The sequence below is a fragment of the Labeo rohita genome, chromosome 4 (assembly GCF_022985175.1).
Source record: "Labeo rohita strain BAU-BD-2019 chromosome 4, IGBB_LRoh.1.0, whole genome shotgun sequence".
NCBI lineage: Eukaryota > Metazoa > Chordata > Actinopteri > Cypriniformes > Cyprinidae > Labeo > Labeo rohita.
Window position 1 is genome coordinate 18143667 of NC_066872.1, and position 25418 is coordinate 18169084.

The 25418-nt window shown below is 37.0% G+C and overlaps 2 pseudogenes; both read right to left on the bottom strand.

Annotated features, from left to right (window-relative positions):
* Positions 1–6885: 6885 nt before the first annotated feature.
* On the bottom strand, positions 6886–16873 carry LOC127164189 (gastrula zinc finger protein XlCGF57.1-like; annotated as a pseudogene).
* Positions 16874–18490: 1617 nt separating this feature from the next.
* LOC127164197 (gastrula zinc finger protein XlCGF57.1-like) lies at positions 18491–25179 on the bottom strand (annotated as a pseudogene).
* Positions 25180–25418: the final 239 nt, after the last annotated feature.

The following is a 25418-nucleotide window of genomic DNA, read 5'->3' on the forward strand; positions in this document are numbered from 1 at the left end:
GTGGTTTAAGCATCGTTCTCCTGAAAGAGTACGGCACCAGTACTTAAAGCACAAACATCCACTTTCAAGTTTAAATGGACAGAAAAAATTCAGGGCTTTGAGAAAAGATTTGCTGATTAGTACATTTTTGCAAGCTGGCAAGCATCTGCTAATCATTTAAGCACTGTCCTAAGCAGGGTCAGATGTTCCTGCCAATCAGAGGAGTAAATGATCAGATGATCAAGGTAAGCATTGCAGTTCGGTTTTCCTGATAACACAGTATTGACAAGACACTGAAATGTGGCTGGAGCATTTCGTAATCCGAATGTCATAACCTTATACCGCAGGAAATCATCCGAAGTTACAAAAGCAGAAATTTCAGCAGTGCGAGAAGTAAGGGGGACTTGCCAGTACCCTTTTAGTAAATCCAATTTGAGTACAAGATTTTGTGGAACCAAAATTGTCTACACAGTAAGTACTTTACTTCTGCTTTCATTACACACCATTTCATACTATTTACACGATTGCCATGTTGTTTAAATGGAGAATCACAAGTGATCTTGATGTCATGTTGCAACACATTAATTTGAATTAGAATATCACCAAACAGCATGGGAAAATCATTAGTTTTTAATAATATCCTTCTTCTGTCTCAGTTAGATTAGTAAGGAAAACTGGCAGGCTCTGCAGTATTTCAGAATTAGAGAGCCTAGGGCTCATCTGAGTATTACAAAGTTTTTTTCATGTTTTTCTGAGCTTCGGCCTTTGATTCTTTCATGAACATACAGGCAATGTGTAACCACTCTCTGAAATGGCTAACATAATCACAGTATGTTTTCTTTTGGTTTTGCCCTTTCATCCAACATTTAAATTTTTGAGCAGGCCACACTCTGTATGTCCAAACACTAACTCTGCCAGAATAAAATCAAGCGATTCTTGAACAGTTTCACAAATGCCAAATAAAACTAAGCAGACCCCTTCATCCCGGTCTTTAGCGGAGCTTAGACAGTATTTGCGCAACATTGATTTCAGGGTTTGGTGAATGCGTTCGATTGCTCCTTGGCTTTTGGGTGATATGTACTGGAAACTCTGTGTGTAAAGTTTCTGTGTGGTAGTCTGTTGTATGTGTCCCAGATTCCATTGGCCCATCAGTCTGTCTTTCTTCATCCTGGAGGATGACGCCCCGATTCATGCTATCCAGTCATCTCATGCCACCCAGTTTAAAGCTCCGTTACTCTCCCATGCGCTCCAGCTTTTTGTTCACTTCATTCATTAGGTTGTTGTGCTTATACACTACCTTTTTGTGATATGTATATTATCTGTCAGAGATTTTCTTGTATATTGTGTGTATACGTCTTAAAAGTTCTTTCTTAATACAGTGTTTGTACAGTGTACAGTCTTTCTTTTACTGTTCCGTCTTTGCTGTTCCCCACTGTGTATGTAAGTTTGGGAAAGTGTGAGCAGGTAAGTAGGTCACGTGATATGCACTGTACAACACGTAGAATAATTGTTTTGTTTTTTTAGATTTATTTTGGGGCTTTTTATGCCTTTATTTAGACAGGACAGTGTAGATAAGACAGGAAAGCATTGGGTGAAGAGAGAGGGGAGTGGAATCAGCAAAGGACCACAAGCCGGGATTCGAACTCGGGTCGCCATGAGCGCAAATGTACTGTATGTTGGCGCACTAACCGCAAGGCTATTGGCGCCTACCACGTAGCATAATTTTGATGTATTAGACATACTAGGTTTGGAGAGTGCCACATGCTGTACATTTTGTTTTTCAATTTAGTTAGAGTAGTTTAGTTAGGGAGTTGTAACGCCGAAGACTTTTTTCTACATTTTCTTTTTGGTAGTTATCTTAGATTATAAAAATAGCTAGCTGTGTTTTTGTTTTTTTTCTGCTTTGTTTATTTCTTTTATTTGCCACTTTTAAATACTGTCTTTCCACTTTATCAAAGAGCACTGCACAATAAATTTTCAAAAGTAGTTTTGCCAGCATTTTTGCATACGCATACACACAGCTAAATGTTATTTCCCCCTTTACCCCTAGTCCAGCTAATTCTAAAAACTTAAGGTAAGTAACAAACAGGCTTTTTGAGACAAGTAGGCAACTGACTCTCCTACTGGTACAGAAGCAAAATGCAGTTAGAAATTGAAAAAAAAAAAGGAAAAGGAAAATCAGTAACCTCACATAACTCTTAACAACAAACTTTCGCAGCTACAAAGTGAAGAGAAATAATCACGCAAATTAATGCATAAATACATATATATTAACATTCCAATTTAAATAGGGAAACTAGCACATACAATAAGCCTAAAGCTATTAGGGAGAAAGAACAGAATACCAGACAAAAAGACAACCATTATATTCAACAACTCAAGAAACTTCTCTTGATTAATGGCAGATTGCAAACAACTTTTAGGTGAATACTGCCACCTACTGTACAAGAGTGTTCTCATATTCTGCTCATTAGCACTCTGTCATTAAGAAATTTAAATACTGCTTTCCTGGTGATCTTGATCACCCCCTTCTCCTTCAGTTCCCAATGGCCTTCTGCTACCTTGAAACAGTCTTTCCACCTCATATAACATACAGTGTAATATGAAATGCTCAGCATTTTCTTTAACCTTCTTTAACAATTTTCTCAATTTCTTTTCCCCATTAAATCAAGGTGCCATTTAGTCCTGTGATCCACTTTGTTAAAATTTATTCTTGTCTGTTCCTTTCTCTATAATATCCCCTTCCTTTTTTGTCTTCCTCTCATCATTTCTGCCATATTTCAAATACCTTTCTTGTTTATTGCTTTTCCTTTTCCAGGTGATATTGGGTCTGTTATTTCCTTTAGTTTTTCTAAGGGACTAATCACTATTGCTATATTGTAGTAAAGAGAGCATGGTTGCTTTAAACTTATTCACTGTTTATTCTGTTCTCATTCCTATTGACTGTTTAGTTACATCAATCAAGAAAGCCATGCTTTGAGTTACAGTGTGTGACGGAAAGTTTTTAGTTTCAACAACTCAGTAGAAACTTGCTTGCATGCTCATTGCAAACAACTGAGAAGCTGGAGTTCTTGTGCCAGAGCTCTGATCTGCTCATTAACACTGTGAACAGTGAATTTAAATATTGAACTGTGCCACTTGTTCAAGAATTTAAGTAAACACTATGGAAAAGATCCTCTTGTCGTGGCTCATTCCTCCCATGCATCCACGTAGGCCAATGCATAAATTAAATGAAACTAACTGCACGCATAACAATATATACACAGGGCGCTAACAAGCTTAACAACATAACAATACACACCTGGGGAGACCAATCAAGGGAAACCAATGAGCAAACAGACTACAAATTGACTACAAACTCCATGGGAGACAGGAATTTACATAAAAGTCCAAGACAATGCACAGAGAACATGGTGACAAAAACAAGAAAGAGTTGATTTGTGAGGAGAGCTATCATGTTTCTTTTCTTTCATGACAAAGAAAGTTCATGATCAGACCAGCTTCAATATAAGCTGTTCTTAGACTAATGAAAAGGTTGTGAGTTCTGAAACTTACTAGATGTTTTTATAATTCATTGACCTCTTATGTCTTGAAGATGAAGGCTTCAAGGCTTTTGTTAACCTGCTGGACCCTACCTTCATCTTCCTCAGTAGGAAAGCTCTGAAGGTTATGGTAGCCAAAAAGCACATAGAGCTGAAGGACAAGGCCCAGGCTGAAGGGCGAAAGTTTGCAGCAGTGAGCCTGACATCTGACATGTGGACATCAATTAAAGCTGAGGCATATGTGGTGGTGACATGTCATTATGTGACCTCAGAGTGGAAGCTCTCATCTTAGTTCATCCCGATTTCACTTACAACTTAGTTTTTATTGGAAATTGAAGTGATTTTTATATTTTATCTATTCAAAATACAACAAAAGCAATCCCATTATCCCATTCTGCACATAAACATAACGCAATACTAAAAAACTTAGCGGGATATTTGTGTATGTGGTTAGCTGCTCAATGCCGTCTTTTGCCATAATACCTGCAGACTACAACCAACAGAAATGCTTCTCTATAGCTGTGTCCTGCTCCTCACAGCACAGATTGTGAAAGCAGACTGCAGTTTGTCATTTATTATAACAAAGTGTAGAGACAATGTAAATAATAGATTCAGTGTACAGTGTAGAGAGCTTTGTTCATTAAAATGGAAGTTTGTGAGATCGGGATGAACTAAGACGAGTGAGCATTTTAATTATTAAAGGGTTTGCAAATGTGAAATTGAATTTATACAACTGAATGAATGAGTGACTACTGGCGGTTTCAGTTTCATTTTTAAAATATACATTTAAATTGTTTAATGTTTCTGTATTTAAACCTTTATACTTAATAATATACATTATACTTTATACATTAATCTCATAACATTTTTATGAAAAGTATTAATGCTACCTCTGAATCTTGTTACAAAGTCTGTAAATATTCCACATTTGTGCTCCTCTGTGCCATGCATAAGATTAATTGTTGATGTTGATTTAATTTTACTGTCAACATATTCTTTCCAATTGTATTTTATTTTAAATCAATTAGTTTAATAAATTTTTAATAAAAGTTTATAAATCTTTTTTTTTGCACAAAACATGACATTTAATAAAGTTAAAAACAGTATTTACACAAAAAAAAACAATTATTATTAATTTTTTGATAGTTTTTTTTTTTTGAGGATAAACACTAAAAAAGAAATGTAAGTGCAGAGTCCTTAAGTAACATAATGTTCCCTTTTAAAAAACTAGTTGCAAACATGTTTGTAGTAAACTATTAAATATAAATATAAAAAACTGTATTTCTAAATAAAAAGTTTTTTAGGGCTTAACTAAACAGACCAATTAGAGACAACAGAAGCGACATGGAGAAATGTAACCTGTAATCTCATGAAAGAAAACTGATCTTCCTCCAAAAACACCCATTAAACTTGTCATTTCAAACAATTACATACATTTATATGTATATTAAATTCAAGTAAATATAACAAAACCTTTACAAATATCATAAACACTATATAGCCTATTTAATTCCACTCACTCCACAACAAATCCTTAAAATTTAATGGTATTCAGAAGAGAACAAGAATGAAACATAAGTAGCTATAAAATTATTTATTGAAATATGCACTAAAAACATGTTAGACATTTGTTATAAACAGCATGCCAACATCAAGCTACAATGAATTTATTTAAAGCAAAACTGAAACGGCACTGGGCTCACGAGCCTCTCTCATTTGACAAGAATCCAAATAATTACATTTCTTCCATGTAACATTTGGTTGCTAAGTATTCGCTTGTTAATGATGATGTAATGCGTCCAGTGAATTCACTAATGAATGCTATTTCCAGGTTCAAGCCTCAACTTATTTCAACTAAGAATACTATCTCAAAAGCTGTTTATAAGCACTGTTTATTCATATTAAACATTTAAGCTAAATGTTTTTGAACTTACAGTGTACACTACAGTTTCTGTATTCACAGCTTCCCAAACACAAATCATTTTTATATTTATTTATTTATATCGTGACGAGTCAACTGCCTCCCCCTGCTTATTATCGTCACTCCGTCCAGTAATTCACCCTTCACCAAGCTCCCGACAGGGTGGGCATGCGAAAAAGCCAGGTGTGGCGGCATATGATGAGGTGCACCTGATGCAAATGATGAAAAGCCGAGCACGCCTCTCCTTGGGAGACCAGTCTCTTCCCCCTGCATGCATGCTGGTGTCCTCGTGGGTCCAGGAAGATTGCTTGGGGAAGCTGCCGGATCTGCAGTCTGGCGCCGCACCCGTGAGATGGCTGGGCCAGGATGCTGCTGGACCCACAGTCTGGACGAGAACAACACCCGTGAGACGGCTGACAGGCCAGGATGCCGGGCCATTTAATCTCCAGAAACACTGTGGGCCAAGGAGGACATAGCCAACTAAAGGAAGCTGCTGATCTACACCAGATCCCCTGTTTATTTTGAACACTTTTATTCCCTTTTAAATTCTTTTTTTTTTTAATTTTGTTTAATAAAAGCCTCTCTGAGGCCTGCCGTCATGCCCACTGAGTCTGTCATTTACTCCTCCCACCACAATATGTATTTTATATGTATTTTTTAGTGTCTAGGTATCTGGGTTTTCGGTATGAAGATAAAGGGCAGGATTATAATTTTTTTGATAGTATTATATCACATTGTGAGTGTATATTAGCACCGTTTGCTGTTTTCTTGTGGCATCTGATAGAGCATTTGGACACAGAAGCATGTGACATGGACGCATAGTGTCAGACTTAACAAGCAAAATATTATGTAAACAAGAAACAAAGAATGGTATGGTTGAGACGTGGTCTGCAGCAAGAATGTAGCTTTAGTTTCACACTAGCTGTGTTTGTTAACCTTCAAAAGGTGCACAAATTCAAATTACGAATTGAAAATACGCCTTATAGAAACTCGTCAATTTGGCGAAAACTCCCATACATCACAAAACACATACGCCTCTTTCGATTAAATAAAGCCAAAATCCGTCCAAATCCCGCCAAAATCCGTTGCCATGACTTGTTGCGAAAGGAACAAATTACGTTTTAGTCACATAACATTGGTTAATGGAAACACTGGCAATATAATATAAATGTAGATTAAAAAAAGTTTTGCGCAAATCAGTAATGGAAACGCGCCTACTGATATGCATTTTCTGGTGCCATTATAATCTGCCAAGCCATTTAAAACACTTCCCACACAAAGAACACAAATATGGCCTCAGAACTGCTTGACTTTTCAGGTGCATCTGTAAGTTTGATGGCAAAAGAAATGTTTTATCACAAATGTTTTATCATTAAACTGCCTTATTCCAGAGTGAATGTGTAGATGATTTTTCAAACTGCTTCCTTTTTCTTTCCATTTTCACTTGCAGAACACTTTTTTTCCAGAATGTGTTCGCAAATCATGTTTCAGGTTTCTTCTGTATGTGAAGCTTGCTGAAGACACATGGAAGGTTTCTTTCCAGTGTGAAGCCTCGTGTGAATCTAAAGGCTTGTGTTTTGATTTAAACTCTTTCCACAGCGAGAGTAGGTGAAAAGGTTCACATGAAAATCAACACTGGAGATAAACCTAAGGTTTTCTTTAAATCTGAAACTCTTTCCATAGTCATGGCACATCTCTCATTTCTTGACATGTCTCTCGAGAATGATTTTTTTCATGCCAGGTAAGGCGTCTCTTGTCTGGGAATCTCTGTCCACACTGATGACAAATAAACTCTTTTGAGTGACGGCTCATGTGGTAAGTAAGGGTTGTTTCACGTGTAAAACATTTTCCACACTGAGCACACACGAAAGGCTTCTCTCCTGTGTGAATTTTCATGTGATCCTTAAGAGTTCCTTTTAGTGAGAAACTCTTCCCACACAGTTTGCAGGTGAAAGGCTTCTCTCCTGTGTGGCATCTCATGTGGGTATCAAGGGTTGATTTATATGCAAAGCTCTTCCCACACAGTTTGCAGGTGTAAAGACTCTGTCCAGTGTGAAATTTCATGTGTAAATCGAGGGTTGCTTTACGTCTGAATCTCATTCCACACTGATCACACGGCAATGGCTTCTCTGCAGAGTGAAGTCTCACATGAGTTTTAAGGTTTACCTTTACAAGTGAAACTCTCTCCACACTGATGACATTTAAAACCATTCTCTCCTGGGTGTTCTCTCTTCATGTGGGAATTAAAGGTTACTTTATATCTAAAACTCTGCCCACATTGATCACATGTGAATGGCTTCTCTCCTGTATGAGTTTTCATGTGAGTGCTCAGATTTCCTTTTTTTGAGAAGCTCTTCCCACACAATTTACAGGTGACAGGCCTCTCTCCTGTGTGACTTCTCATGTGGGCATCAAAGGTTGCTTTACACGATAAGCTCTTTCCACAAAGTTTGCAGGTGAAAGCACACTCTCCAGTCTGACTTTTCATGTGGGAATCAAAGTGTGCTTTATATGTGAAGCTCTTTCCACACAGATTGCAGGTAAAAGGCTTCTTTCCAGTGTGAAGTCTCATATGAGTTTTGAGGCTAACTTTACAACTGAAACTCTCTCCACACTGTTGACATATAAAACCATTCTCTCCTGGGTGTTCTCTCTTCACGTGGGAATTAAAGGATACTTTATATCTGAAACTCTTTCCACAATGATGACATGTAAAAGGGTTCACTCCAGTGTGACAGATCATGTGGGAATTAAATCTGTGTTTATATCTAAAACTCTTTCCACACTGTTGGCATGTGAACGGTTTCACTCCAGTGTGAGTTTTCATGTGGGTATTAAGGTTTCCTGTGTGAATGAAACTCTTTCCACACTGCTGGCAGGTGTAAGGTTTCTCTCCAGTGTGACTTTTCATGTGGTATTTAAGGTTTAATTTGCGTGAGAAGCTCTTTCCACACTGTTGGCATTTGAAGGTTTCTCTCCAGTGTGATGGTTCATGTGGCATTCAAGGTTTTCTTTACGCGAGAAGCTCTTTCCACACTGTTGGCATATGAAAGGCTTTTCTCCAGTATGAACTCTCATGTGGTTTTTAAGGTTATATTGTTGATTGAACCTCCTTCCACACTGATCACAGGCGAAGTGACCGTTAGATTCAGTCTTTGAAGTTCTTTTTGAGATGAAGTTGTTTCAGTCAATATGGATTTTTCCACAGTCATGAAGTCAAGTCTCTCATATTGATCTTTCTCTTCTATCTTTGTCGGTTCTTGCCTCTCTTCTTTCTGTGCCACCAGGTCTAAAGTGAAAAAAGACAAAAACAAGTTAATGGAACTTTAATGACTTAAAGCAACAGACATCAAAACCAACAAACATTATACAATACCAAAACTGTTACTATAAACCAGTGGCTTTCACTCCTGGTTCTAAGGACCCATTGCTCTGCTCATTTTGTATGTCTCACTTATCTGACAAACCTGATTCAGGTCACTAGACATGGTTACTCTCCTGACATGCGTTTCATTGCACAATGAAAAACAAGATTATAGATGATGTTCTTTCTCACTTTTCTGTTTTTGAGACATGTTTGTTGCTGCCAAATTACCACTATAGAAACATGCAACATCTGGTAGGTGATACTTGCTTACTCTCATTGGCTATCACGGGTATCACGCCAGAGGCAGCCTGATCATGAGTTATAAATATTGAATATATTTGATATTTACATTTTGAGTTCGGTGATGCTCTGTCTTGATCAGAAGTAGTTAATAATCTTAATGACACCACACAATAAAGGGTGCCTGGAATCGGGTCACATCCCTCGATTGTTTGGAGGTGCAAATTGGGCTTAAATTTTAATGAGTGAAATAAGTATTTGATCCCCTATCACTTAGCAAGATTTCTGGATCCCAGGTGCCTTTTATACAGGTACCGAGCTGAGATTAAGGGAGTGCTCCTAATTTCAGCTAGTTACTTGTATAAAAGATACCTGTCCACAGAAACAATCAATCAATCACATTCCAAACTCTCCACCATGGCCATGGCCAAGACCACAGAGCTGTCCAAGGATGTCAGGAACAAGACTGTAGACCAACACAAGGCTGGAATGGGCTACAAGACCATCGCCAAGCAGCCTGGTGAGAAGGTGACAAAAGCTGGTATGAATATTCGCAAATGGAAGAAACACAAAATAATCTCCCTTGGTCTGGGGCAACATGCAAGATCTCACCTCATGAAGTTTCAATGATTATGAGAATGGTAGGGAATTAGCCCAGAACTACACAAGAGGATCTTGTCAATGCAGCTGGGACCATAGTCACCAAGCAGAGATGGGGACTCGAGTTTGAGACTCGGACTCGAGTGCGACTTAAGTCGCACACACAGTGACTTCAGACTCGACTTGAGACTCGTCCTCGAAAGACTTCAGACTCGACTCGGACTCGAGCTGCGGGACTCGTGAACAATGTTTATTTTTAGGAAACAACTGATGAGCTCACTGTTATTCCCCTCCCTCCGTTACCTATAACCTGCCCATGTAACACGCGACCTGTATCTGCTGCGCGCAGACGCGGCCACACATTTTTGATTTTTTTATTTTAGGCGCAGCCGCCACACATGAGAGGACAACGAACAAACATGTCGACTGCTGTGCCATTCATCGTTAGCTTTGGATTTTAAAACTTCAAACAAGACGGCCCAAACAGAAGAAGTGCTCAATGCAAAATATGTGATATGAGGATAAAAGATTCAGTATAGACCGCGTCGTTGATTATAATAGAGCTTTGTGATATCGCGAACTAAGCTTTTACTAATTTTAAGGGAGTTTGTAAATGAGATACTGATTTAAAACAGCAGTTAAATAAACAAGATGTTATTATTAAGTGACTTACATATTCTGACTATAACACTATTGCCTGATTTTGCTCTATTTCGTCGTCAAAAGTAGTCTGAAACAAGTCACAACTGAGCCGCTGCGCATCTCCATTCAAACACAGCGGTGTTTTGTTTATGAATGAACTCGTTTTTAAAACGAATCTAGTGAAATGATTAAATTTCCCATTTCTAAAGACAGTCACTCTTTATTCCTAAATGAAGCAGCAGTTCGAACGAATCAAATGAATGATATGATTCAGTAATTAAATCAATCTCTTGCCGCCACCTGCTGGCAGTTATTTAAATCATTTAACATTTCTGTATTAAAACAATTTGATTTAAAACATTAATCTCAACAATGAATTTAGGAATATGATTGCACTTCTGCCACCTCTGAGCCTCATTAAAAATATGAAAAGGTAAAAACAAAAGTTAAATTCCCTTGTAAATCACTTTAAGGAGTCAAATATCACCTCATAATGGGAAGGCAAATTTTGTTATCAGATTTTTGGATTATTGTTTAGAATGTGCTCCTAAAATTTTGATTGTGCTACTAATTTTTTTAAATTAGGAGCACAATGTGATGTTTGACCATATTTGGTCTTTCTTAATTTTTGCTCTGTACTGTACTGTGTGTTCATGCTACAAGGCAAAATACAGATATTAACTTAAAAGTAAAGCATTCTTGGTGTTTTTGTCATGTTGCAATAGCCTGTTTACACTGATTATATGCCAAAATCAAAGCTGATACTGTATGCTAATAGATAAAGGAGTCATTATAACATATTACATGCTTTGAGTTCCTTATATATAGCTATGCAGTGTTGGATGGGTTGCTGTACGTGATGCAACACTTATTATAACCAGAGACTTAATATAATAAAGAGACTTGAGACTTGACTTGGACTCTAGCTCAGAGACTTGAGACTTGACTTGGACGGTAGCTTAAAGACTTGAGACTTGACTTGGACTCTAGCTCAGAGACTTGAGACTTGACTTGGACTCTAGCTCAGAGACTTGTGAGCATCTCTGTCACCAAGTAAACGATTGGTAACACACCCCGCAAAGGACTGAAATCCTGCAGCATCTGCAGGGTCCCTCTGCTAAAAAAGCACATGTACAGGCCCATCTGAAGTTTGCCAATGAACATCTGAATGATTCAGAGGAGAACTGGGTGAAAGTGTTGTCAGATGAGACCAAAAATCAAGCTCTTTGGCATCAACTCAACTGATCATGTTTGGAGGAGAAGGAATGCTTCCCAAGAACACCATCTTCAATGTTAAACATGGAGGTGGAAACATTATGCTTTGGGGGTGTTTTTCTGCTAAGGGGACAGGACAACTGCACCTCAACAAAGAAATGATGGACGGGGCCATATACTGTCAAATCTTGGGTGAGAACCTCAGCCAGGTCATTGAAAATGGGATGTGGATGGGGTATTCCAGCATTACAGTGACCCAGAACACACAGCCACGGCAACAAAGGACAAAGTCTCCAGACCTTAATCCCATCCAATCCAATCTGTGGAGGGAGCAGAAGGTTTGAGTTTTGCCAAACGTCTTGAAACCTGAATGGAGAGGATCTGCAAAGAGGAGTGGGACAATATCCCTCCTGAGATGTGTGGAAACCAGGTGGCCAACTAAAATGAAATGTCTGACCTCTGTGATTGCAGATCATTTTCTTATTTAGCGGCCAAACTCTGGAATACCTAACATTGTTTGGGAGGCAGACACACTCTGTCAATTTAAATCTAGATTAAAGACCCATCTCTTTAACTTAGCCTACACATAACTAATTTCTATAATCCAAATCTGTTAAAGGATTGTTAGGCTCCATTATTTAGGTTAACCAGAACTGGGAACACTTCTCATAACACTGGATGTACTTGTTGCATCGTAAGAAGAATGGCATCTACGCTAATATTAGTATGTTTCTTTCTTATTCCGAAGTCACTGTAGCCACCAGATCCAGTCTGTGTCCTGATCAGAGGGTCACTGCTGTCCCCCGGATCCAGTCCGTACCCAGCACAGAAGGTGGATCAGCACCTAGAGACGACCTTTACATCTGTGAATGTCAGTGGGGACCATGTCACCTAGGTAGCCCCAGAGACGGACCATCAGTGAGGAATTTATTACCTAGACCAGGGGTGGCGAACTCAGTTCAGCTCCAACCCTAAAAAAAACTCACCTGCCTGTTGTTTTCTAGTAACTCTTCACACCTTGATTAGCTTGTTCAGGTGCGTTTGATTAGGGTTGAAGCAAAACTATGCAGGGCTGTGGTTCTCCAGGACCGACGTTCACCACCCCGACCTAGACAGCTGTCTGCGCAAGACCATGGGAACCAGATGAGTCGTCTGCAATCTGACTTTGCTGCAACATGGAACTTTTGCAATATTGACACGCTATTGTCCTATTTAATACTGTAAAGTTGCTTTGACACAACCTGTTTTGTTAAAAAGTGCTGTATAAATAAACGTGATTGATTGCCAACAAGGGTTTTGCCACCAAGTACCAAGTCATGTTTTGCAAAGGGGTCAAATACATATTTCACTCATTAAAATGCAAATCAATTTATAACTCTTAAATGTGTTTGTGTCTGGATTTTTTGTTGTTGTTGTTATCTGTCTCTTACTGTTCAAATAAACCTACTATTCAAATTGCAAATTTATAATTTTTCTGTCACTGGGCAAATGTACAAAATCAGCAGGGGATCAAATAATTTTTTCCCTTACTGTATATAATTGCTGAAGTGGAGGAGGACGTTGTTTAGTTTTGCACACAGAAAGTATTCTTGTAGCTTCATAAAATTGAACCACTAATGTCACATGGACTATTTTATTGATGTCCTTATTACCTCTCTGGGCCTTTAACATGGTAGGACCTTCACTGTCTATGGACGGTCAGAGAGCTCTCGGATTTCATCAAAAATATCTTTGTGTTCCAAAGATGAATGAAGATCTTACCCTCATGTTGTTCCAAACCTGTAATTAATAACAGAACCACTTTTAGGTGATCTAACCTTTAATTTTATCTTGTTTCTATCTTGTTTAATTTTATCTTGTTTCTAGTTAAAATATTCACAAATTCTTAAATCAAGATGCTAGATAAGCAAAAAGACAAAAGACATTTAGTGTTGTTTCCTGAAGAAAAAAATCTAAATTAAGTGAATTTTGCTTAAAAAAAGTAAAATCCTCTTAAAACAGTGGTACCCAAACTTTTTTTGCTGGGCCCCCCTTTTGCAGAATTAAAAAAAAAAAAAATCAAGCCCCACCCCCACATTTACACATAAACACAACTTCAGAAGGATTTATTTGAAACGTAACAATTAAAATTCAGTGTGTGACAACTTACTGGAAAAAACTAAACAAAGAACTAGTCAATTTTAGATTAGTAAAATTTTAGGTTTAGATTATAGTATCTAGTTTAGCTAGTAAATACATCTTGATTTAAGAATTTTTTTTTATATTTTAAAGAAACAAGACAAATATACTAAGATAACTTCAATATACTATTATTTTACAAGGGTTTTTTTGTTCACTGCTCCTAGCAAGCATAATGTGGAGTTAACTTATGTAAACCATAAAAAACGTTATAAACATGAACACATTAGACTTTTCATGAACTGTTTTTAAAATGAACAGAAGTATTTTGTTGTTTTATGTTTTTTGCCATAACAGAGATAAAAACACGGAACACAACACGTGAACATGATTGAATGAAACCAGGGTTTCTGCAGGATTTTGAAACTCAAATGTAAGACTTTTTAAGCTCCATCAAATTACAAAAGCCGCTTTTCCACTATTGGGCTGAACGGTTCTAAGAACTGCCAGGTACGGTTCCAGTTGTATTTCCACGTCAGCCTGGTATGGTGCGATGTGATTACAAACCGTTCTCAGCCCGTTTAGACAACCGTGCTGGTAGAGTTCATGTGTGTGATGTCACCACTCTGTTGCCTGGCTACCAGTTTCTCCATAGCTGGCCAAGCGGAAGTGCGCTATTTAGGGCTGCACGATATATCGCATGTGATATTCTTGTGCATTTTGTCATTAAAGCCGGTTCTGTAATCAGCAGTAAATCTCCATCATATGCGTGCTTTCAGATAGAGCAGCATCAACATACAGAGCTGTAGTTCACCGACACGCTGCGCAAAACCACACAGGCGATATCATAACAAAGTTGCTTGCGTAAATGCTGCTAAATCTGAAAGCACGTGTAAATACCAAATTTAATAACATGTTTTTACGTTTTTAAAACTCACTTCAGAACTTTAGTGGAGTGATTTAAATAAATCCTGTGAGATAATGTGGCTTCTTACACAGAATAAGGCACGCAAAATATTTTATAGCATTCTAAGCAGTAATAAAAGCAATGTCGAATAGCACTGCATTATTATATACTGTATTATAATGAAAATTATAATAAGACGGCAGATAAACCATATATTGTCGTAGTTGTGTGTTTATTAGTCACGTCAAACTAACGTTAATAAATAGTTTTTTTTATAGTCATGGAATCATTAGATCAGAAGGATTTAATTCATTCAGGAACAAAGCAAGAGGTTTTCTGAATTTAATTAAATCATTCTCTCAGCAGTTTTGTTTAAAACATGGCTTTATTCAGGAATCAAACTTTGCTCGCAGACGCACAACTCTTTAGATGGGGATTTATTTTGCACGCAGTGGTTAATTGCATAGATGCTATTTACACTATGTAAAAAATAGTAGTATTTTCTTTGCAGCAAGTGATAGTAATTAGATGCTACTAATACTTGCAGATGGTGACAGATATGTGATGGGGAAAGGAAGAAGAACAGGAGTTTGGCAAAAGGTGGAATTTCACTCGGGTCGATTGCGTCAAAACTTAATCACAGGGTGTCTTACTCCCTACACTGCTGCTGTATAAAAAAAGATGTCTTTTCTTTTAGATTTAATTATCAATACAGACCAGATTTGCTCATAATGTAAATAGACATTTAGTGTATGGAACCATTTTTGCCAATGCTATAGAACATATCAGACAAAACTCTTCTTTTATGTCATGTTCTACATCATTTAATATTAACTTTTTGTTTTTGAAATGCATAAAATCACCATAACATTTGCAATCATGCTAATATTCGGGTAAACCACACTCTTCTTCCTCATTGATATTGCTTAACAACACCATATTGTAATGTCTGAAGAACGACAGACAAAGGAGTCTCCGTTACTTAATTGGAACGCAGAACAACTGTGTCACAGACACACTGGCCTAACATTCATACCTGGTAATCATTACTTTGGTAACCCAAAATATTTTTTTTTAGATCTACCTGTAATTTGATTACCACACATTTAAAATGTAACCATTTTGTTATTCCCCAACCATGTTAATATGAATATATTTGGTCATGTGATCTCCACATGAGGACCCATTCCAAGTTAAATAAAATCACTTTGATTAGGACACTCAAATTACATTCTTCAAAAATATCATTCATTTCTGTAGAGCTGGACTTTTTACTAAGGTTCAAATGAGTGAGTTCAGCATTAAGAATGAAAACCAACCTGTTTGTTCTTCAGTATCTTCATGTTTGACTCTGAAAGCTTCTTCAGTCCTCATGTCTTCACTTTCCTCTTTAATAAACACATTTGTTTGTTCCTCAGTATCTTCATGTTTGACTCTGAATGTTTCTTCAATCTTAATCTCTTCACTCTCCTCTTTAATAAACTCCATCTTTATAATAGTCAGCGTGTCACATGGATTTCAGTTGATTCACCAGGAAATTTTCTGTGTGTTTACACTTTGCCCTGTTTAGGATAAGAATAAATAAGAAAGCAAAAAGTAAATAAATAAATGCAAACTAAATCTCTGGATGCTTTTCAATTAGCTCACTAGTTTAGTAGTCAACCCAATCATAAAGGAGTAGGTTAGAGTGAATGGCTTTAAATGGCTTGATTAGACAAAACAAGCAAACAAACAAAAAACCTAAAACTGACACATGAATAAAAGAAAACAAACTGTTTTACATTATTATTGATTATTATTGTTACTTGTTACCTTATATATATATATATATATATATATATATATATATACACACACACACACACACACATACATACACACACACACACACACATAATATATATAAATATCATTTAATTAAGATTAAGTAAGAGTTGTCATTGCACGTTTGTGTTTGTTGCATTTGCGCTTCGAATCACTGAATCATTTCGCGAAGGAACTGATTCAATTGAGTCGGAGTCTCATAGAGCTCCGTTTCTCTCATCACTACTTGTCAATGACCCAACGCGTCTTTACCATAAACTGATTCACTAAATAAAGTGAAATGAGACGCAGCTTTTCTTTTATTAATGTGCGGGTGCTGTTTACTCATAAAATAACGTTTAGTAATGTTAGACAAAGTATCACTATTTAATTCAACACTAATTAAGCCATTTTACCTCGCTTGTAAAAACTATAAAATTGCCTAAACAGGTTGCAATGATGGAAACATTTTAAATGCTTAAAAACACAAACCTTTCTTCAGCCGAATCACATCAGATGCAAAAGAGACGCAATCTTATGATGTCACACCACAAGACCAAAATAAAAGTCTTGATATTATGCTGCTGTCTAAAATCAAAAAAAAGTGCACAGAAAATGTAAGTACTAGAGGAGTTCAGAGTTGATTTTCTGGTGAAATACGCATTGAAATACATGTTGTCCAATGTGTTGGAACTTCAAATAAAAGAGATTATGTCTAAAAGGCGGAATTTTAATGTCTGGGTTTAGAAACCATTTATACTAGTATTAAGAACTAGTGACAAATGTGATTTACAAGTGAAAATATATAATCTATATATATAATCTTCCCCCATGCATACATTTTTATTATTTGAATATTGTTTTAAAAGCATTCTGACACATGTTGTGTTTAGGTTTTTTTATTTTTTTTTTAGATATAAACTGAGATTTTATTATTATTATTATTACTATTATTATTTTTAGTGTCTCTTCATTGGCACAGAGCTGATCTATAAAGAGCAATTTGTGGTGGTGGTAATAATAATAATAATAATAATAATAATAATAATAATAATGCACATAATTTATGCCACATAAAAAGCACTAAAATAGGAATACATACCTCCAGCCTTTGCTGATACAGATGACATGGAGCACAGACTTGTGGAGGGTACCTGGAGAAAGAATGGTTTGGGAACTCTGCCTCCTCTTTAACCAGGTATAGGAACCAACCTTTCTCATGGGTATGGTTGCAAATGACAGAGAAAAGAACCTGAAAGCTCTTAAATTTTCAGAGCTCATGGGGAAACCAACGCACATCATGTGGGGCGAAGACACGACTGTTAAGCTGCTAGCAAGGATGATGAAAAAGGTTTCAGTGACTTTTATGTTTAAGAAACAGACCCGACTGAACCCAGAGTCATGGGAAAAGGCTTGCTAATGCTGTATGTTTTTTTTCACAACATCTTTGAGCATTTGAGCAGCCCAGGAACATGGCTGGGTATTGGTCTTTTTGTCCTAGCCATACACAGAGCTCACAGCAATACAGTTATACCCATTTAATGTACTTTCCTGCTAAAAATCTAAACCTATTAATCTATGGTGCAAAAGAAAATAAATAAATAAAAAAAATAATAATATAAAAATATTGGAGCTCTAATTATTTTAGGCCTAGCAAAGGACAATAAATGTATCTGTTTGATTATAAACACATCTGTGCATTAGTGGAGCCTATTAGATCTTGTCTATAACAACATCAATAATAGTTGAGTAATAATGCTAAAAAAAAAAAAACACTGCTCAATACTAAAGGTTCTCTATTTATGATTTAAAGCATGCAATAAATCACTGTTTAACTACAATCTCTTCACAAATCCATGTAACTAAAAATACTTTTATTTACACACAATGGACAGTTTTTGTACTAGATATTTATTATTCTATTAGTCGCACGTTTATTAATAAACCATTAATCATAATAATGAGCCTTTTTGCCTACATACTGTTGTGTTTCCAGCGAATATTCTATCACGGTACTAAACTACCTCCACAATGTTCTCACCATTATAGCAAGCCAGCTCCACTGCTATTGAAACAGCTCTCACCTGATGGGTTGTGTGTGTAGTCTACCGTTCAATATTCTCTGAAGTTGTCCTGACTGGATCAGCCTGGTCCGGTCACTTGGGGCTTGGAAGGAATTCTTTCAGGTTCAGATAATAGGTTATAATAAATAAATCACTCTGAGTCATGTTTTAAGAGAGGTTAAAGCGAATCACCATTTGAAATGGTTTCGGTTTAATATAACAATAACTCATAAACAATAAATTCAAAATAACAGCGAGAAAGTCTTCACCCGAGGTGTGGCAAGGAAGAAGATCAAGCACTGGCATTTTATTGTCTGCCACAAGCATCACAAAGTCTCCTCCTTGCATGTCCATGTAAGTCACACATTTTGGTACATACACTTACATACACATCATATTACTCTTTTTCATGTGTGGGGGCTCCCGGCCTATTGCCATGACAACTCCTAAATATATTATAAGTGTGGTTTTACACTCACTCAGGTGTTGCAAGAGTCACAAGTTCAACCTGAGTATCACAAGTTCAAACTGTACATACACATTATCTTCAAGTGCAACCAGACAGAGCCATTTTCATTTTAGACACCTTTCATAACGCCTTTAGTATCTTAAGCAAAACATCTTTTGTCCTGTGCAGCAACATCATACTTCTACAAATTAAATGTAACACATCTTGCATAGCCAAGAAAAGTAAAATACAAGCAATCATCTTTTTAGAAGGTCCATCTGCAACCATGTTGCAGATGCATCTCCTTTACAACATTTCGTTTGAGCTGTTCTCACCTCTCGCACACACACTTCACCTTTCAGTAAGCCCTTAGAGGTTTGTTTCCAGATCCTCCATAACAGAATTCAATTCAGAATAAAAATCATTCAGAGCAATCATTTCCCTCACCAACTTTATTATTCTCTTGTTTATGTCTCCTTGTTTTCTGATCAATCGAATCAATTCCCTTAGCTTAACAATCATCCTCTGATGCTCCTCTGGGTTTCTCTCGTCCCTCCCTCTGACGTTTCCTCCTTTCCTCTTTCTTATCCCGCTTGATTTGTCGTTTTTGGAGCATTTCTACAAACAAATCGTCGAGGTAAATTTCAAGTTTTTCTGGTTCATTATTCCTCCTATAAGACTGTTCGGGAAATGGCACATTGCCAGCTGATACAATAATACCCTAATAAGTGCTCAAGTGCACGCAAAAAAAGCTTGCTACAGTGCACCGGCAGATATAATTATGAATGTGTCAGGGAAAAACGGCAAGGAGACTGTGTTAACGTTTTAATAATTCACTGAAAACTAGTGCTTTCTTTGTTTAGGCTCCAGAGACGAAGTTGGCAACACTGACTCATCATCTCCACAGCAGTAATCCACCACGTTTCATATGGATCACATAATCTGAGAATATTTGTTTTCCATTTGAATTGATTCATTTAAAAGTAGACATCTGACTCGCTACATATTTTTCATGTCTGTAAGACAAGTATACAAAGTGTTTCTAAGTTTCACGCTCAAGATCACAGAGACGGCAGAAAGTGCATCCTGTTTGCTTTCATTATTTTACAAAAGCACAACATTTCATTGTTATTGTGAGTGCAGACAAATAAAGGTTGTCTTCACAGATTCAAAAGATGTATTACTTTTATATGTATGACCAAAAATGACAGGGTTATTTTAAGAGCAAGTGACTGCACCGGTGCCACAATCTGTTATGCAGTAAGCACGCTACTGTTGTGTTTCCACAATCCACACACACTTCAATAGCGCACATTTTTCGGTTAACATTAGATTGAGTTGCCACGTAAGGTTCCTACTACATTCCCATTCCCATTGTCTGGGAATCTCTGTCCACACTGATGACCATTAAAACAGTTCTCTCTTAAGTGAAGCCCCATGTGGTAAGGGTTATTCCAGGTGTAAAACATTGTCCAGAGTTGCTTTTAGTGAAGAAGCTCTTCCCACAGTTTGCAGCTGATTTCTCATGTTCTGTGATTTCATATGTGGCCGTTAAAAGTTTATATGAAAAGCTCCTACCCACACATTTTGCAGGTGTAAGGACTCTCTCCAGTGTGAGTTCCAAGAGTTCAATAAAGGCTTGCTTTATGTCTAAATTCTACACTGATAACATGCCAGTGGCTTCTCTGGAGGGTGAAGTCTCATGAGTTTTGAGGTTTACTTTACAACTGAAACTCTATCCATACTGATAACATATGAAACCGTTCTCTCCTGGGTGTTCTCTGTTTATGTGGGAATTAAGGGTTATTTTCTTACTGAAACTCTTTCCACACTGATCACATGTGAATGGCTTCTCACCTGTGTGAGTTTTCATGTGAATGCTTACACTTCCTTTTTGTGAGAAGCTTTTCCCACACATATCGCAGGTAAAAGGTTTCTCCCCAGTGTGAGTTCTCATGTGGACATCGAATTGCGCTTTATATGTGAAGCCCTTCCCACACTGGTTGCAGGTAAAAGGCTTCTCTCCAGTGTGAAGTGTCAAATGAATTTGGAGGTTTACTTTACAGCTGAAACTCTCTCCACACTGGGGACATATAAAACCATTCTCTCCTGGGTGTTCTCTCTTCATGTGGGAAGTAAGGGATACTTTCGTTCTGAAACTCTTTTCCACACTGATCACATGTGAAAGGGTTCACTCCAGTGTGACAGATCATGTGGGAATTAAATCTCTGTTTATATCTAAAACTCTTTCCACACTGTTGGCATGTGAACGGTTTCTCTCCAGTGTGAGTTTTCATGTGGGCATTAAGGTTTCCTGTGTGAATGAAACTCTTTCCACACTGTTGGCATGTGAACGGCTTCTCTCCAGTGTGAATTTTTAAGTGGCTTTTAAGGGTTTGATTTCGATCGAAACTCTTTCCACACTGCTGGCAGGTGAAAGGTTTCTCTCCAGTGTGACTTTTCATGTGGCATTTAAGGTTTAATTTGCGTGAGAAGCTCTTTCCACACTGTTGGCATTTGAAAGGCTTCTCTCCAGTGTGATGGGTTATGTGACATTTAAGGTTTTCATTACTTGAGAAGCACTTTCCACACTGTTGGCATATGAAAGGCTTCAATCCAGTGTGATGCTTCATGTGGGAATCAAGGCCTTGTTTCTGACTAAAACGCTTCCCACACTGTTGGCATGTGAAAGGCTTTTCTCCAGTATGAACTCTCATGTGGATTTTAAGGTTACATTTATGATTGAACCTCCTTCCACATTGATCGCAGGCGAAGTGACTGTTAGATTCGGTCTTTTGAACTTCTTTTCGTGATGAAGCTGTTTCAGTCGGTATGGATTTTTCCACAGTCCCAAAGTCAAGTCTCTCGTATTGATCTTTCTCTTCTATCTTCATCAGTTCTTGCCTCTCTTCTTTCAGTGCCATCAGGTCTAAAGTGGAAAAAGATACACGTTATTGGCACTGTAATAGCCAATTTAACCAATTTTAAAACCATGGTAGTCGGCACCGATAGTCTCATGGTTAGCGTGTCGACATACAGCGTCGTTGTGCTGCGGGTGTCCCGAGTTCGAATCCCAACTTGTGGACCTTTCCTGATCCCACCCCCTTCTCTCTCTCCACTTCGTTTCCCGTCTAACTACACTGTCCTGGCTAAATAAAGGCATAAAAGACACCAAAAATAAATCTTTATAAAACCACAGTAGACCACAGACATGAAGACAGTTTCAACTGACTTCTAGCTTTAGAAACCTTGGAATGTGCACACTAGATGAGTTGACTAGACAGCGAGAACACACACTTCTTGACTTTAGGAACAATTTCACAGTGACACAAGATCAGATGGAGATTTGCGAGATCAAACTGTAAAACAGAACCAGGAGAGCCAGCTGACAAAGTAAAAAAAAAGATTATGGGTGATCATTTTCAGTACTGTACTTTCGTGTTTGTGGCCACAACATTTCAGCTATAAAGGCATGCAACATCCTGTAGGTGACACCTGCTCACTCTCATTGGCTTTTGGGAATATCACATCAGACACAGCCTGATCAAGAGTCATGAATATCAAACATTTTTGATATTTACGATTTGAGTTCAGGGACACTATATCTCGATTGGGAAAAGTTAAATAATCAGAGGATAGAGGATTTTCTTCTATGCTATGGTACTTGTGAACAATTTCAATCAGGATTTAAGCACTATCATTTGTTTAACCCTTGTGCGTCAATTTAAAAAAAGCTGCACATAGAGGACAAAGACGTCTATGTCAAAAAACTCAGTACAGACTTAAGTTTGGTCTTATTTTAAAAAAAGACCCTTGGTTTTATTATTGATTATTGTTTATTTTGTTGGCAGATTTTATATTTCATATATATATATATATATATATACATATAACAAATTGAACTAGAAAACTGGTAGAAAATCAAAAAACAGATCTAAACAAGTTGTTTCAAATTTGAGGTTGATATCTCAAAAAATTTGCTTTTAGTAAGATTATGTTTGTGTGCAGTACCAAATTTTTTCCATTCGATTCCAGCAAAGCTCTACTGGCATTCACAGTGGTTGGATGTGTTATTCAAAGTACAGTATAATTTTTCTCTCTCAAACATTACAGGTGCGCACACAATAGATTTATTAAAGGAAATGAGGACAAAACATTTAAATATATGCAGTTGAAATTAACAGAGAAAAAAAAATTGACAAAAATGTCAATTAGGTCGCACAAGGGTTAAGTTATACATGATCTGCTTTTGTCATCTTATCATGACAACACACCCCTGCTGAAAATTAAAACCAGCTAAAACCAGCCTAAGCTGGTTGGCTGATCTTAGCTGGTTTAAGATGGAAGTAGCTGGTTTTAGCTGGTCTCCCAGCCTGAGTAGGCTGGTCAGGCTGGTTTTAGCTGGTCGTTCCAGCTGATCTTCCAACCTGACCAGATAAGGAAGTGGCCAAAAACCCTCTAAAACCAGCCTGCTAACCTGGCTGGATGAACAGCAAAAAAACAGCCAACCAGCTTAGGCTGGTTTTAGCTGTTTTTTATCTGGATTTCACAACATTCTTTTAAGTATCTTGAGAACTGTTGTTATTTGTCAGTAAGCATTAGCATAATTTAAGTCTTAAAGGATTACTTCACACCAAAATGAACATTTTATCATTAATCACTTACCCCAATGTCATTCCAAACCAGGAAAAGCTTTGTTCATCTTCGAAACACAATTTAAGATATGTTAGAGGCTTATGACTGTCATATGCTGATACGCTGTTTTCATTCAAATCAAAGCATAAATAAATAAAGGTGTATCCTTGTAGTGCATCACTTTATAAAGTTCAGGGTAAACCACTGAGGGCAGATGACTATTTTGGTGATGTCTTTCATACTTTACTGGGCCTTGACAGTGTTATTTACTTGGCAGTCAATGGAACAGTCACAAGTCTCCTGGTTTTCATCCAAAATATCTTAAATTATGTTCCAAAGACTGCTAATATTGTGTAAACAAATACACATTTCAAATCTACACCCTACTTTAGACCAACATCAACATGCATACAAGTCTAATACATCCACAGAGGAGGCAGGACCTCCTTAGTAACCAACTGTGTTGGTGGATAGAGGACTTTCTCAGACTGTGCGACTAGGCACACGAATGAACAACTCTGTTCAAGGTCTCCATTAATCCATGCTTGTAGCAATTTATGGGCATATGTTTTAAAGCACTGAATCGCTATGAAAATTCCAATCCATTCAATTCTTACTGTTTTACATTGATTACTGGCCAAAATCAGTGATTCATGATTTAAATATATGTTTCAAGACCAATACATATGTCAGATTTTGTAATCGATGCATCAAGAAAACGAGTGAATCGTTCCCCCCTATTTAAAAGTATTAATTATTCTACTCATTTAAACAATTATCAATAAATTATTATAGTAATTAAATTACATATAAATCCATTTTACTGTTTCAATTTTTACAATGCATTATCATCCACAGTTCAAATGTACAGCTGTGTGTTTGCAGTGTAAAATAATGGGTTGATTTTTGCACTGGTTTGAACAAAAATAACATGCTTATTGAAAATGAACATTCATTCTCTGCCAGCAGGTGGAGTTTTCAAAACAGCAGAAATATAATGGTTTCCCCGGTAACGGCAGTACACAAATGGGCACCTGACTTTGCAACATGCAGTGCTCATTTAATGAAATCATATCCTTTTGAAATTTAATCAACACATCTCTTTAAATCATACTTAAGATTTTATTGTACAATTTGAAACTTTTTATGGCCTTAAATTTGATACAATAAAATGTAAGACTTTTTAAAGCCCCTCAGGAACCCTGTGGAAAGTGGGACATTTCAACTCAACTGTTCCCACATCCGAGATGCAGCATAAAAGCAGTGCTGTCTCTTTAAAACCTGTTGCACATGATGTGGATCTGACTAGACTCCAGTTCTTTACAGTCATTTCGGACTTAACTCGTTTAAAATGTAACTATAACGAAATTTAAATAAATAACAACATACACACACATATACACATGTTATTATTTGTCTGGTCAAACCATCTCAACATGAGGACACATTCCAAGTCAAATAAAACAGAATATTCATTTCTGCAGATCTCAACTTTTTAATAAGGATCAAATGAGTGAGTTCAGCTTTGAGAATGAAAACCAACCTGTTTGTTCCTCAGTATCTTCATGTTTGACTCTAAAAGCTTCAATCTTCACGTCTTCATTCTCCTCCTTAATACATGCCATCTTTATATTAGTGTCACTCAGTAATAGTGGATCTCAGATGATTCACCAGGAAATTTTGTGTATTTACACTTTGCCCTGTTTCAGATAAGAATAAATAAGAAGACAGTCAGTCAGAGTGAGAGGTAATAGACTTAAATGGCTTGATTAGACAAAACAAACAAACAAAAAACTCAAAACTAGCACTACAAATGAATAAAAGAATACAGACATTTCATATTTAGGCATGCAAGTTTTACATTATCCAGCATTATGGATGCGACATATAAATGTTTAGAGAATGTATGTTTGACCAATATACCAAACCATCTGTTTA